The following is a 14,613-nucleotide window of genomic DNA, read 5'->3' as shown; positions in this document are numbered from 1 at the left end:
GTGTTCTTGAATGCCACTGCATATTGCTTTTAGAACTTTGAATTGCATTCCTAAAAAGAAAAAAAAAATGAAATGCCTCATATTTAAAAATGTATTTTCAATAAGTGAATTTAGCTTCCATGAATTTATTCCTGTGTTGTATTTAGGTTTACTAGTATTCTGAATCTCTTCCTTTGCCAGCAACTTCAAAATGCGAATTGAGATCCAAAGGTGGATTAAAGAGCAATCCTAAGGATTATTTAGTATTCAATAAAGTAACCATATGAGATTTCAACACTTTTAATTTTCAGTTTGTAGTTAACTCCTATCAGTTTGTAGATAAGTCCTAGAATATTATTCTCAAAATAATAATAGTAGTAGTAATTATTATTATTACTAATACTATTATAACAATGAAACAACACAACATGTTGGTTACCAAAATATGACTGAAACCAATTTAAATATTTTTGTGATTTCTGAAGAAATCATCAATAGAGTTATTTTTTTAAATGTGGGGCAACATGCCATAAAATTCCTTTGTCCTTTTTTCCTTACCCTCGGAAACAGGATAGAGTCTCTTTAAAATCCTCTGTTAGGATTTTAAAACCTCTTTAAAATCCTCAACCTCAAAAGAACATACTCTTAATCTACCTCAAAAGAACATTTTCTTTCCCTGGCCAGTGTGGAGTGGATCGGTTGGTTTAACATCATCCCATGCACTGAGAGGTCACTGGTTTGATTCTTGGTCAGGGCACATACCAGGGTTTCGGGCTGGATCCCCTGTGGAGAGCATGCAGGAAGCAACAGATTGATTTTTCTCTTCCTCTCCCTTCCTCACTCTTTAAAATAAATTTTAAAAAAATTTAAAGAACATTTTCTTAATTCACCTTGGGCAGCCTCTCTATCCCCTTCCCCTTTCTCTATCCAATTATGATGTTGATGGTAATGATTCTCTAGCACTAGCACCTTCAGTGCAAGTTCAGCTACGACTCTGATGTAGCCATGGTCTGGAGCTAATCAAGCAGAGATGCAACTCTCCAGCTCTCCCTGGGGCAGTCCTTGTGTGGTGGGGCAAGCTGATAAGAGTTCCTGATTGTAGAGAAAACAAATGAAGGATAAAAAAGCCTGAGTAGGTAAAGGTAAAATTCACCTTAGTGGCCATGGAAGAAATAAGGCATTGAATACAACTATGTGAACTTTCCCCCTGTCTATTTTACGGAGTCAAATCACTACCGTCTTCTACAAAGAAGCATAAAATACTAATCAGTGATAATTAGTGGTCATTTCCATCAATGGCCCAACGCAGACTCTTTTCATTCTCTTTTTCTATGTGTAGGGTAGCATTTCTTTCTGATATCCTAGGGGGTGATGTGTGGCTTTCCTTGGCTGTATGCATCCATCAGGAACTCTTCTGGCTAACCTGATCCTTCCCAGGAAAGAAGAACTTGGAAGTTAGGATTCAATAACCGTCATTCTCCAGTGACTATGCTTCTGGAGGAAGATGGAATATTTACCACATCCTGTTCTTCGTGTGTGAATTGAACCACCAGATGTGCCTTGGTGCCCTATTTGAAGTCAACCCCTTAATGTGCAGGCAGACAGAAGATTATCAGTTAGTTTTGTCTATCCATTCTGGGATTTGAAAAATAACAAAGAACAGCAATCATTTGTGTGACTGACCCTAACAGTTTCTGATCTGAACACTAGACTGGCTTTGAAGCAATGTTTTGTAAACTAGAGTTGTATAAAAGAAAATCAGTTAACTAAGTAATGTTCCACATAGTTTTAAATAATACTGAATAAAAGGGAACTATCAGAGTATATTGCATGTATTAAGTGTAAAGTGGCTTAGTACATTTTTCTTTCAATTGTGTATGCAGGTATTTGATGTATGTCTCTGTATAATAGATTGCAATGTAAAGAGTATTTTTTTAAAGTATATTTTTATTGATTTCAGAGAGGAAGGGAGAGGGAGATAGAGATAGAAACATCAATGTTGAGAGAGAATCATTGATTGACTACCTCCTGCATGCCCCACACTAGGGATCGAGTCCAAAACTCATGCATGTGCCCTTGACCAGAATTGAACCTGAGACCCTTCAGTCTGCAGGCTGATGCTCTATCCACCGAGCCAAACCAGCTAGGGCTAAAGTGTATTTTTTATGTGGGTCATAATCTAAAAAGTTAGAGCCTAAATAGTCTCATAATTGGGTTTGAATAATTCATATTTCCTAGTCTATTAGAATGTATCTATATCTTACCTGACTTCAAAAAATGTGGCAACATTTTTATCACTTTTGGTTTTCTGGTCTATTCTGATTTTCTGACTTCATTTTGCTGAGATTCATTGGTTGGTTTTACTCTCCAAAGCTACTCTTTCTCTCTCCCTCCATAGACTTCACTTTCTAGAGTACTTTTATGTTCACAGAAAAGTTGTGTGGAAAGTACAAAGTTCTCAGATACCCATGCCCCAGACATGCACAGCCTCTCCCACTATCAACCACTATCAATACGCCCATCAGAGTGCTATATTTGTTGTAATCAATTAATCTACATTGGCATATCATTATCAGCCCAAATCTGTACTTTACACAAGAATACACATATGGTGTTGTGCATTCTATGGGTTTTAACAAATGTATAATAATATTATCACTAGAGGCCCGGTGCACAGGGGTGTGTCCTTCAGCCCAGCCTGCACCCTCTCCAATCTGGACCCCTCAAGGTAGGATTGGGCCTAAACGGGCAGTTGGACATCCCTCTCACAATCCAGGACTGCTGGCTCCCAACTGCTTGCCTGCTTGCCTTCCTGATTGCCCTTAACTGTTTCTGCCTGCCAGCCTGATCACCCCCTAACCACTCCCCTGACAGCCTGATTGCCCCTAACTGCCCTCCCCTGCAGGCCTGGTCACCCCTAACTGCCCTCCCTGAAGGCCTGGTCCCCCCCAACTGCTTTCCCCTATAGACCTGGGTCCCCCCCAACTGCCCTTCCCTGCAGGCCTGGTCTCCCCCAACTTCCCTCCTCTGCCGGCCTGGTCACCCCTAACTACCCTCTCCTGCAGGCTTGATCATCCCCAACTGCCCTCCCTTGCAGGCCTGGTCCCTCCCAACTGCCCTGCCCTGCTGGCCATCTTTTGTCGTGGCCATCTTGTTTCCACATGGGGGCAGCCATCTTTGACCACACGGGGCAGCCATCTTGTGTTGGAGTGATGGTCAATTTGCATATTGCTCTTTTATTAGATAGGATCATACAGATTAGTTCCACTGCCTTAAATATCCTCTGTGCTCTGTCTAATCATCCTTTCCTCCCCTCAACCCCTGGCAAATCAAGATATTTTTACTGTCTCCATAGCTTTGCCTTTTCCAGAATGTCATATAGTTGTAATTATATACTGTGTACCTTTTCAGATTTATTTCTTTCACTTAGTAATATGCAGAAAAAATTGCTCAATGTATTCTTATGGCTTGGTAGTACTCTATCATAAACTGTGATACAAGCAAACAATGAAATATTTCCATACAAGTTTTGGAAATTATGAATAAAGCTTCTATAGACATCTGTGTGCAGGTTTTTGTGGGGGTATAACTTATTAGTGCATTTGGGTAAATACCAAGGAGCATGATTGCTGAATTGTATGGCAAGCATATGTTCAGTTTTATAAGAAGCTACAAACTCTCTTCCAGCATGGCTGTACTTTTATATTCCCACAAGCGTTCCTGTTGCTCCATAACCTCACCAGCATTTGGTGTTGTCAGTGTTCCAGTTTCTGGCAATTCTAATAGGTATGTAGTGATATCTAATTGATGTTTTAATTTGCATCTCCCTGATGACATATGATGTGGAGAATCTTTTCAAATGATTATTTGCCAAATGCTTTCTTCTTTGGTAACCTCTGTGTAGATATGTTTATATTTTAAAAATCAGGTTGTTTATTTTCTGATTGTTGGGTTTTATAATTTCTTGGTATATTTTGGTTAACAGTCCTTTGTTAGATAGGTGCTTTGCAAATGCTTTCTCCCAGTCTGTGGCTTGTCGTCTCAAAGCAATGTTTTGTTTTGTTTTAAATATATTTTTATTGATTTCAGAGAGGAAGGGAGAGGGAGAGTAAAATAGAAACATCAATGATGAGAGAGAACCATTGACCAGTTGCCTCCTGCTCGTCCCACACTGGGGATCGAGCCCGCAACCCGGGCATGTGCCCTGACCCGGAATCGAATTGTGACCTCCTGGTTCATAGGTGGATTCTCAACCACATTATTAACCAATGTCATCCCTATAAACTTAGTAAAATTAAAAAAAAAAAGAAATGCTCACACTTTAAAAAATTGATTCAATTTTAAATTATACATACATAAGATAATAATATGTTAGCTAGAAGCTTTTTAAGAGTAGGTATAGAATAAATATAAAATACATGATATATTAGGTACTGAAGTAATATTTTTCAGTTCTTAGATACTTTTTAAATGTATTTGATAATTTTAATTTCTGTAAAAATTTAATCCCAGATAAAATTATTAAAATCACTGTAACTGACTTGACCATATGCAACTTACTAATAAAAATGTTACTCATAAATTATAGTTAATGATTTTTGAGCATATTTACTTAGAATGACAAGTTATGTCAAATGAGCTTAGATAAGTAATGGTATGTCAGGATAACATTAATTCATTTATGAGTTTATATTTAACTTTTGGTGATCTAAAAAAATAATTGTTATGATAAATATAAAATTCATTAATTAAATATACAGTCATTGAATGTTTAAATCATGTGTCTACAATCAGTAAAATATAGGATATAATAAACTTAGGACACATTTCACTTTTGAAATTTATTTTCTATTACAGTTGTATAATATAATAAGGAAAAGGACCCCCAAAGACATAGCAATGTGCTGAAATTGTTTTTATTTCTCATAAAACTAGCATTGTTTAACTGTCATCAGGGAAAGTAAATCCCAGACTTGATATATGTTTTCTTGACTAAAACTCTTCCACATTTTAGTTTTGCTCAGTTTAACTATTTAGCTGTTGGAAAATAAAAACTCCAATTCACTTTATATATTGTTGAGAAATAAAGTTTACTATTTGCTACCACAGAAATACCAAAGAAGAGATTTACTATGTATTGCAAAAGGAACAACACAACTTTCATATGTACAGAATAGTTTAGACTATTATCTATTACCTACACACTAAAATGTTACTCTAGGGGATCTAGTCTTAAACCCAGGGTGTGGACTATTTTAAAGTATCGTCTAGAATTTCTTTCTCAGATATTAATTCCTTACCTAGTAATTGACTTTATGAGTCAAAACAGTGATAGGAGTCATTATATTAGCCAACCAGAAAGGATAAATTAAAAACAAAAACATCTACATTAAAACTCTTACGTAGTGATTCTTTTGTTTTTCCAAATAAAAAATTTACCGTTGCCGAATCCGGTTTGGCTCAGTGGATAGAGCGTCGGCCTGTGGACTCAGGGGTCCTGGGTTCGATTCCGGTCAGGGGCATGTACCTTGGTTGCGGGCACATCCCCAGTAGGGGGTGTGTAGGAGGCAGCTGATCGATGTTTCTCTCTCATCGATGTTTCTAACTCTCTATCCCTCTCTCTTCCTCTCTGTAAAAAAATCAATAAAATATATAAAAAGAAAAAAAAAATTTACCTTTAATGCTAGAAGTAAGATATTTACATTTTTGGGCAATCTCAGAGAGCTACAATGCTGACACTGACCTAATTGTGTCAAGAATTATATGAAATTTTGTTTCTGTTTTCATAATTTCAGTTGAATTGAATTATATTTTGTTAAACATCTTAGATCTTTCATTTATCACTTGAGTGTTGTTGTTTTGTGTTTTTGTTTTTTTTTAATACTCACTAAAGGATATCTTTCCATTAATTTTTAGAGAAAGTGGGAGCGGGAGAGACAGAGAGACAAACACATCAATGTGAGAGAGACACATGGATTGGGTGCCTCTGGTGCACATGCCCCAACTGGGGGACTGGGACTAGCGATCAAGTCTGCAACCGAGGTACGTGTTCTTGACAGGAATGGAAACCATGACCCTTCAGTCTGAGTGCTGATGCTGAGCCAAATCAGGTAGGGCACCACTTGAGTCCTTTTGATGTCAAAAAACTGATCATGGTTAAGTCTGAACCATGGGAAAAGGTGGTTTTGTTATTCATAACAAATTTGAGACAAGGAAGATAATTTATTATAAATGTTAAAAGTTATTAGAAAATTAATGAATAATGATCAATAATATAATGCACATTTAAAAATATTAATATTATGTTATAGTAATTAATGACATAGGCTCAAAACTTATTAGCAAAAAAGAAATCTCAAAATGGATAACTGGACTAAAATTAGAAAACCTTATTACAAAACATAAATTAAAATCAATGAAAATATAACTCTAAACAATTACATAAGAAATCATCTACCAGGCATGTAAATGTCACATTCACAAGCATTACTCTAACTGTGGATTGACAATATGGCGGCTATATTTTATTTCATTTCCAATATTGTTTTGTGAAGAGAAGAATTAGATGGATTGTGAATTTAATACAGATTTTTCCCAAGTAAAGATTATGAAGGAAACAACTGAAACAAAACAAGAAAGATTCCTAGCTCCAGGGAAGTCTTGATTCAAGACAGATGTCTCTTGGGGATTGGCTCACCCATTGCTTTGCAGGAATAGTTTGACATGTGCTCTGAGCAGACTGGTATACAACTTGAAAGAAAGAAAGAAAGAAATTACATACCATTGCTATACCAGTATCAACAGACGGAAGAAAGAAATTTAAGTAAGTGGTAGTTTAGTATAAATGTAAAGGATATACTGCATTAGTAATGACACTGAAAGATAAAGGAGGTCTTTGCTGTTTCACATCCTTTCTCTAACCTTAGCAGTGTGCATAATGAGATGGTTAGCTAGGGTATAATAAAAGATCTGGAAGAGATAAAGAATCAGCTCCATGAATAAAACTCATTTTACCCAAGCAATTTCTTCACCTGGCCAGTACATGGAAAGGAAATGGGTGGTGTATAAAACAGAGGAGCAATTAAGAAACGTATCCAAGGTCATGTAGTTCATGGATGATAGATCTGACATTTGTATCCAAGTTTCCTTTCAATAAGTTCTCTCAGAAAAAATGGCTACTATACATATTTATGATTCTAGAATCTATTAAATTGTGTGCACTCAGACACACACATTTACCACACAAAATTGAACAGTGAAAACATTTTAATAAGAAATAAGAAAACATAAGCAATAAACAATAGATTGTAAATTAATTTATATAAATTTTTATCCTACCATTAAATATTTCTGAGACTTAGGGGTATTAATTAGCTTCCCCAAAGTCACAAATTAAGTAAGTAGCAAACACAAATTTGAACACAGGCATTTCCAAAGCCAATGACTTATATGTTTCTTATCTCCTTCTTCAGAGTACAAAAGAAAGTAATTGAAATTATGAAATTATGGTCCCTAATTCTAAGCAACCATTACAATATACAAAACTGAAGGCTTATACCAGGGCGGCCAGGAGAGTTGTTTTGTTATTCTAAATTATGTTGAAATGTGCTTTTACAAAGTTAGAATGCCCTTGGAGAGTACAGAAAATTTGACAAGAAAAGAAACGGAAAGTCAGAGGGGAGAGGTTATTAAAGTACAGAGAATAGCCTCATTCTGCTTCTCCCAAATGATATTCCTACACTTGTCTCAGTGAAAGGATTAACAACCTAGATATCTTTCACTTCCCTTATTTATATAATAAAGTAAAAGCATACCTTTATAGAAAAATTAGAGTTCAAAGTTTATAACTCAGTGCTAAATCACTTAAATTATTTCTTCTGTGGATAGCACCAAAATCTCTATGGAAATGTACTATTTTCATATCTACTCTTTTTCTCCTCATTAATGGAATTCTAAAACTAAGTATCTTTGAAATTTGTTCAATCTTTTCTTTAAACTGGAAAAAAAATGAATTATAGGGTCACCTAGTTCCATTTATATTTTTTAATACATGATAGCTGGAAAAAATTAAGTATTATCTAAATCTATTTCCATATGCTTCAAAGCAAACTTATGAATATATACTAATGGATATTCTGCAAACTTTCTCAGAGACAATTAATTTGCCAATGCATCAAAAAGCTGCAAAAAGAAAGAGAAAATATTTAGACTAGTAATTTTTCTTATAGGAATTCATCCTCAGAAAAAAAAAAATCAAAGAAATTTACAAGGAAGTGTTCATAATGATATTTATCACAGTGTTATATATAATGGCAAAAAGAAGGAATTTAGAAATAGCATAAGCAATTCAAACTGAGCCAATTGCAGATTATGGTACATTAATAATATGTATATTAAGTAAAGATTATGTTAAACAAAATAATAATATAATATAAGCTACATTTTGTGTAGAAATAATAAAATAATTGCAGAGGTTAAGGGATTTTGTAAAAGTATAAAAAACAGAACTGGTAAAATATTAAAGTGCAGGGTCATTAAAATAAAGTAACACTGCACAAAAAGTTGGCAATTATAATTAGGAGAAAACGAAATAAAATTAAGAAATAGGGTAATCATGAGAGACAAGAAGGATATTTTTTTAAATTATAAAAGAATACATTTCTGCTAATAATTTTGAAAATTCAGATGCTACTTAAACTTTCTATGATATAAAAAGCATGGAAACCAACTCAATACATTAACATGTGTTATAAATTTAGCATAAAAAGGAAATTATTTAGGACTCCTCAATTAAAAGAGATTTTAAAAATAGCAAATAAAAAGGTATCAACTGAATAATGTAATGTCCCAGAATGTATGGATGACTTTAAAATTATAAAATATAAAAGGCTCTTTTACAAATAATAATGTCATAATCTCAACATTCACTTATTTTTTTAAACAAATTTTTGTTGGAAATCTTTTTAAATTGTCAAAAATGTCTACTTTGACAATTTTAAAAATTTGAAATTATTGAAATCAAAATGTATAAATAGATAGAGTAATTTTTACATATGTATATATAATGTGTCCATTCAGCGCTGCCAGTTGGGAGAAGAATAATATATATCCAGAGAAGATTATTTGTACAGATTTAAGAACACATGCCGCATTTCTGTACTTGGGCAATTTGGGATTTTTAGAACCATGAGAGCAAAATTCTGATAAAGTACAACATTGATCATAAGACCAGTATGCATATGAGAAAGCCGAGATCCAGGAGTCATGAATATACAGAGAAAATTATTTAAAACAATAATCATCATGTTAGTTTTCTGACAGAATAAAATTGAAATTATTAGATAAAATTGAAATTAGTGTTCTTCAGCAACACTAAGATGAAGCCAATATGTTTAGTACTAGAAAAAATATATATATAAGTATTCCAGAACATAAACATCATTCTGAATATTAAGTTCTATAGCCAAAAATAATCCCTAAATTGATATTTTCACATTTTTTGTGACTCAGTTATACTATAACTTGTTAAAAGCTTTTCCCCCCAAATGGTTTTCTTGAGAAATCCTATTTTGTGATTGGGTATAATCCCCAAGCAGCTACTACTGACATCAAAACAGAGAGATATTCTGCCTAAAGCATGGGCTCCATTGCACCATATAAACAGCCAATAGTTTTCCAGTAGAGAAACCAGCAATGATCACACAGTTAAATAATAGCTACATACCTGCCAGGTTACTGTGATTTTTGGCATCATTGGCATACACTCTTAATTTGGCTAAATACTATTTCAGTTGCTGCCATGCCATTCCCAGAGGTACTCTTTGGCTTTGTAAATTGATCTGACATCTGCAGTGCTTCCAGGAATGAGGTTTAAAAATATAACAGTGTCTGTGGAGAGGTATATAGAGACAGGGGAGTTAAAAATAAATATACTTTTTTTTCATTTGGGAGTTAAATATATTCCCTATCTATGACAAATTTTTGAAACATACGTATTTGCTTTTCATCTAAGCCTTAAAGCAAAATATAAACATATGATGAAAGCTCAAAGCACTCTAGCCATGTTAGTAAAATTTTATGTAGCTGAAAATCAGATTTTTTTAGAGCAGCTTTTTAAAACTATCCCTCCACGTTGTAGATTTTATGGACTTATTCCTCTCAGTTTAATCTCACTAATCCTTCCCCTGATTTAACTTTGAATTTCTGGTTTTACATCACTTTCCCTAACTTTAACGAAGATAGTCATGTTGATACTATCTCATCTTTTTTAGACTTTCTAAGGAACATGTTTGATAATTATAAATTTTTATCTGACTATATTACTTTCTGTTCCAAATTTCCCAATAATATTCTTCTAAATCTGGAACTACTTGAGAATATCCTTTTTTTATTTTACTTTAAAAATTGTTATTATTGTTTTGTGGATATTTACTCTTGTTTACTTATCTGAATATTTTTCTCTTCTCTCAATGAAGTTATGTCTAATTTCCCATCACATTTTAAAAAGTAAATGTTTGGAGGTTTATGGAGGCTTTATTTTTAAAATGTTGAGAAAAGATGTTGTCCTCTTGCCACTTTATTTTATTTATGGAGGTTTTATTTTTAAAATGTTGAAAAAAAGATGTTGTCCTCTTGCCACCTTATTTTTCAAGGGGATTCTGTGTTGATTTAGACCAGCATTTTCAAAGGCTAATATGTTAAAAGATGAAAGAAAGCTTTCCCAGGTCAACTAACTTTGGAATTCATTTCATTAAATATCTTTAAGTAAGGTTCTTTGCTATAAAACTTTACAGAATAATAGACAAAAACATGTTATAATACCCTACCAGAATCATACAATCTCATTTACCTTAAAGAATCTTCTTGTGTATAAAAGTCCCTTAGACTTGCATGTTACTAAACCAGATTAGGGAGAATTTGGATTAAATGTCAATCACTTCAATATCATATTGTCATTAAACTATTTCTGTCTTTTGTTTATTTTGTTTGTTTGATATATGTTTTTAATAATTTTAGAGAGTAAGGAAGAGGGAGAAAGAGAGAAACATCAATGATATGAGAGAATCATTGATCGGCTGCCTCCTGCATGGCCCCCATTGCGGATCGAGCCTGCAACCAAGGCATGTGCCCTGACTGGGATTCGAACTGTGACCTCCTGGTTCATAGGTTAATGCTCAACCACCGAGCCATTCTGGTTGGGCTCTCTGTCTCTCTTTTATGTGCCAACTAGAGGCCCCATGCATGAAATTCATACAAGGGGCTCGGCCCTTGCAGCTGCAGTGGCTTGCCTCGACCCTCACAGCCCCAGTTTCATCCAGAAGGTCATCCAGAAGGACATCCGGAAGGTCATTCAGCTGTCTGATCTAATTAGCATATTACACTTTTATTATTATGGATACCCTCCCAGAACAAATATGGAGTGTGTCCTACTTATTCTTCTACAGATTGAAGACAGAGTGATGAAAGGGCAGAAAAGGTCACTGTTTAAATAGAGTTTATATTTTAAAGGATAAAAAATAGCATACAAGTAGATAAATTCAAGTACTGATGTACAAAATAATAGTGGATAGAATGGGAAGAACTGAGAGAAGTTTAGATGGATTGTTAGGAAAAGTATCTCTTAGAATATGACATTTGGGCTGAGACTGGGATAAAAAGAGGAAACCATGCATATGAAGATTATAGGACAGAGAGCTCAACGTAAAGGGAAAAGCAGCAAAGCTTCACAGGTGGAAATAAGATTGGTGTTTTCTAATAATTTACAGTGTCCTGGCATGGTCAGAGCAAAAGCAAGGAGAAGGTAAGAGAGAGATAAGCAATAAGACTGGAGAAGGAGGCAGTGACCGTGCCATGTAGAGGCTTGTGTAGAGCTTGGATTTTAGTCTAAGTGCAATGAGAAACCATCGGAGGGTGTAGAGCAGAAGGATGCCATGAATTTTAAAACACCACTATGGCTGCTGTGTGCAGAATGGCTAATTAGGGAGCAAAAGTAGAAACAGGCAAACCATTAAATAGACTATTGCATTAGCCCAAATGAGTGAAGATTTCTTGAACTAGGGGAGTAGCGATGCAAATAAGGTATATTTGGAAAGGAATAACAGGATTTGCTGCTAGGTAAGGTATGGGAGCTGAGAAAAAGAAAATTAATAATTTCTACCTCAGTTTAATCAACAGAGTAGATATGGTGTTATTTATTGATATGATGAAGATTGGAGAAGAAAAATGAGGACAATAGGAAGACAAGAGCATACTTATGTTTTGAGATCTAGGTAGAGAAATCAAATAGACATTTAGATATATAAACTTGAAGCTGAGAAGAGAGATAAAAGCTGTAAAGTGTTTAGTATAGATGATATTGGAAGTCATGGGACTGAATAGGTTACCTAGAGGGATAAAGCTAATAAGAAAGAATGAATGACCTAGGGCCAAACCCTAGGAGGTAACATAATTTTGAAATTTATAATTTTATATATTTTTTAAATTACCTTGTGTCTTGAGATGTGGGCATAGTCAGGAATCTTCAGTATTATCTGAGAATGTGTAGACACAGTTCTGAGGAAACCAAAGCGGGAAAAAAAAACACCACCAAATCAGACCAAAGCCAGATAGTGGAATTATGTTCTCAATAAGAATAAATAACTCTGTGAAGGCAAAATCCTGAAGTCATATCATTCAGAAGAAGTACAACTGGTATGTTTCTTACCCCTAGATTATTTTAAAAAATAAAACACAAACATTTAATTTCTGTTATATTAAGGCATAACACTTGATTTTCTAAGAGCAGAACTAAAACATTAGTAGTGATCCAGGCAAGGAAATTCAACACAGCTATCCAGGTCATACACTAAGAAAAACTTTATTTACATTAAGAAATGTATTATGAAAGGAGTTTTGAGGGATAAAATAGGCAGGTTTAGGGAGTTTTAGAAATAAAGATGGTCCATAGGGGGAGCACTACAAAGGTGAGGGCTATGGAGCTGCCAAAAGGCATGCATTCACAAAGGACAAAAGGTGCCACCGGATAAGGGGAGAGGAAGACACCCGTGTACAGAAGACAGGGGAAAGCCACAGGGGATAGAGAAATGCTGACAAATGGGAGAAAGAGGAAAACAGGTTTTCACAGGAAATAGAGAATTCTACCACTGAAGGGGGCATGAAAAAGGGGGTCTCATGTGGGGTTTGAGTTCTGAAGCTGTTATAGTGACCAGTCAGATGGGAATATCAAGAAACAAAGAACTGCAGCCTTTATAAATCTTAGAAAAAGGGGCTTATTGGGTCACCCCCTTGGGACCCCTCCCCACATGGGAGTCTGTACTTGTTTCCAATAAATGTCCACCTTTTCATCTACCACCTTTTGTTCCTGGCTTCATTCTTTAAGTCCACCTGGACAACAACCCAGAAAAGAAATCACCTTTGCATCCAGCTCAAAAGAAAACACACATTTCAGTTAGACGATATGTTTCATTGCTATAAAGAATTTAGGGACTTCTTTTAAAATGCTACTGTTAGCATAGGTAGCTAGTTAGTTATTAATAAAGGAAGGGAGCAAATGGGATCAGACCTCATCCTGCTTAAGTAGGAACTGGCAGCTTTGCAGCCATGGGGGTCTGGTGGGGGGGAGTGAGGGATAAACAGAAAACGGAAGTTACTTGGTTGAGGCATGCACAGTAGAAGCCAGATGACAGGCAGAACTGTGAGGCACGGGTAGTAGGAGACAAAATGGCAATCATAAAGGGAAGGAGTCCACCCTGGAAGATTCAGGAAAGGCATTGGTTAGGGGGAGGGCCCAGCCCAAGCCCACAAAGAACTAGGAAGATTGGTTAGTTAGAAAGAAAACTTATCCTTCCCAAGCCCAAGGGGATATCTTCAAAGCTTACAAAGGCCGGAGGTTTGTGGGTGTGCTCTTTCTCACTAGCAGCCCTGTGGGCCTGGCAGCTGGTGGGCCCAAGCGCATCCCTGTTCACAGCCCCAGGTGCCATCAAGCCTTGAGGCAGAGGGACAGATGGGGAAGAGACACCTAAAGTTGTGCACCTTTGGGTCTTGGCCCTCCTGGGCCTGACAGGTGCGGGTGCAGTTCTGAGGCCCCAGAGGCTGGACTTCTGTAGCAAGAGAGAGCTGAGCCACTTGGTCCTGGATGAGACCCTGAGCACCTAGGAACAGTCCTTTGTTTTCACTCCAATAAATCGTACCACCATGACTCAAGTGCTCCAATGCATGGGTTCCTGAAATGCATTTTTTTAAAATATATTTTTATTAATTTCAGAGAGGAAGGGAGAGAGAGAGAGATAGAAACATCAATTATGAGAGAGAACCATTGATCGGCTGCCCCCTGCACGCCCCACACTGGGGATTGAGCAGCAACCCAGACATGGACCCTGATTGGGAATGGAACTGGGACCTCCTGGTTCATAGGTAGATGCTCAACCACTGAGCCATGCTGGCCGGGCCCTGGAATGCATTTTTCACAGATCCATGGAAGAATCCTATTTTCACCAAGGAACACCACTGCTATTGAAATGCATATGATATTTAATGAGTTCTAACCTGATAATCTGTTTCAGCAATTAAAACAATTGAACGGAAACCCCATTGATCCACAATAATGAAAATCACCAGCACTTATCAATTTACCTA

Source organism: Eptesicus fuscus, chromosome 3, assembly GCF_027574615.1.
Source record: "Eptesicus fuscus isolate TK198812 chromosome 3, DD_ASM_mEF_20220401, whole genome shotgun sequence".
NCBI classification, from domain to species: domain Eukaryota; kingdom Metazoa; phylum Chordata; class Mammalia; order Chiroptera; family Vespertilionidae; genus Eptesicus; species Eptesicus fuscus.
This window is presented reverse-complemented; position numbering follows the sequence as displayed.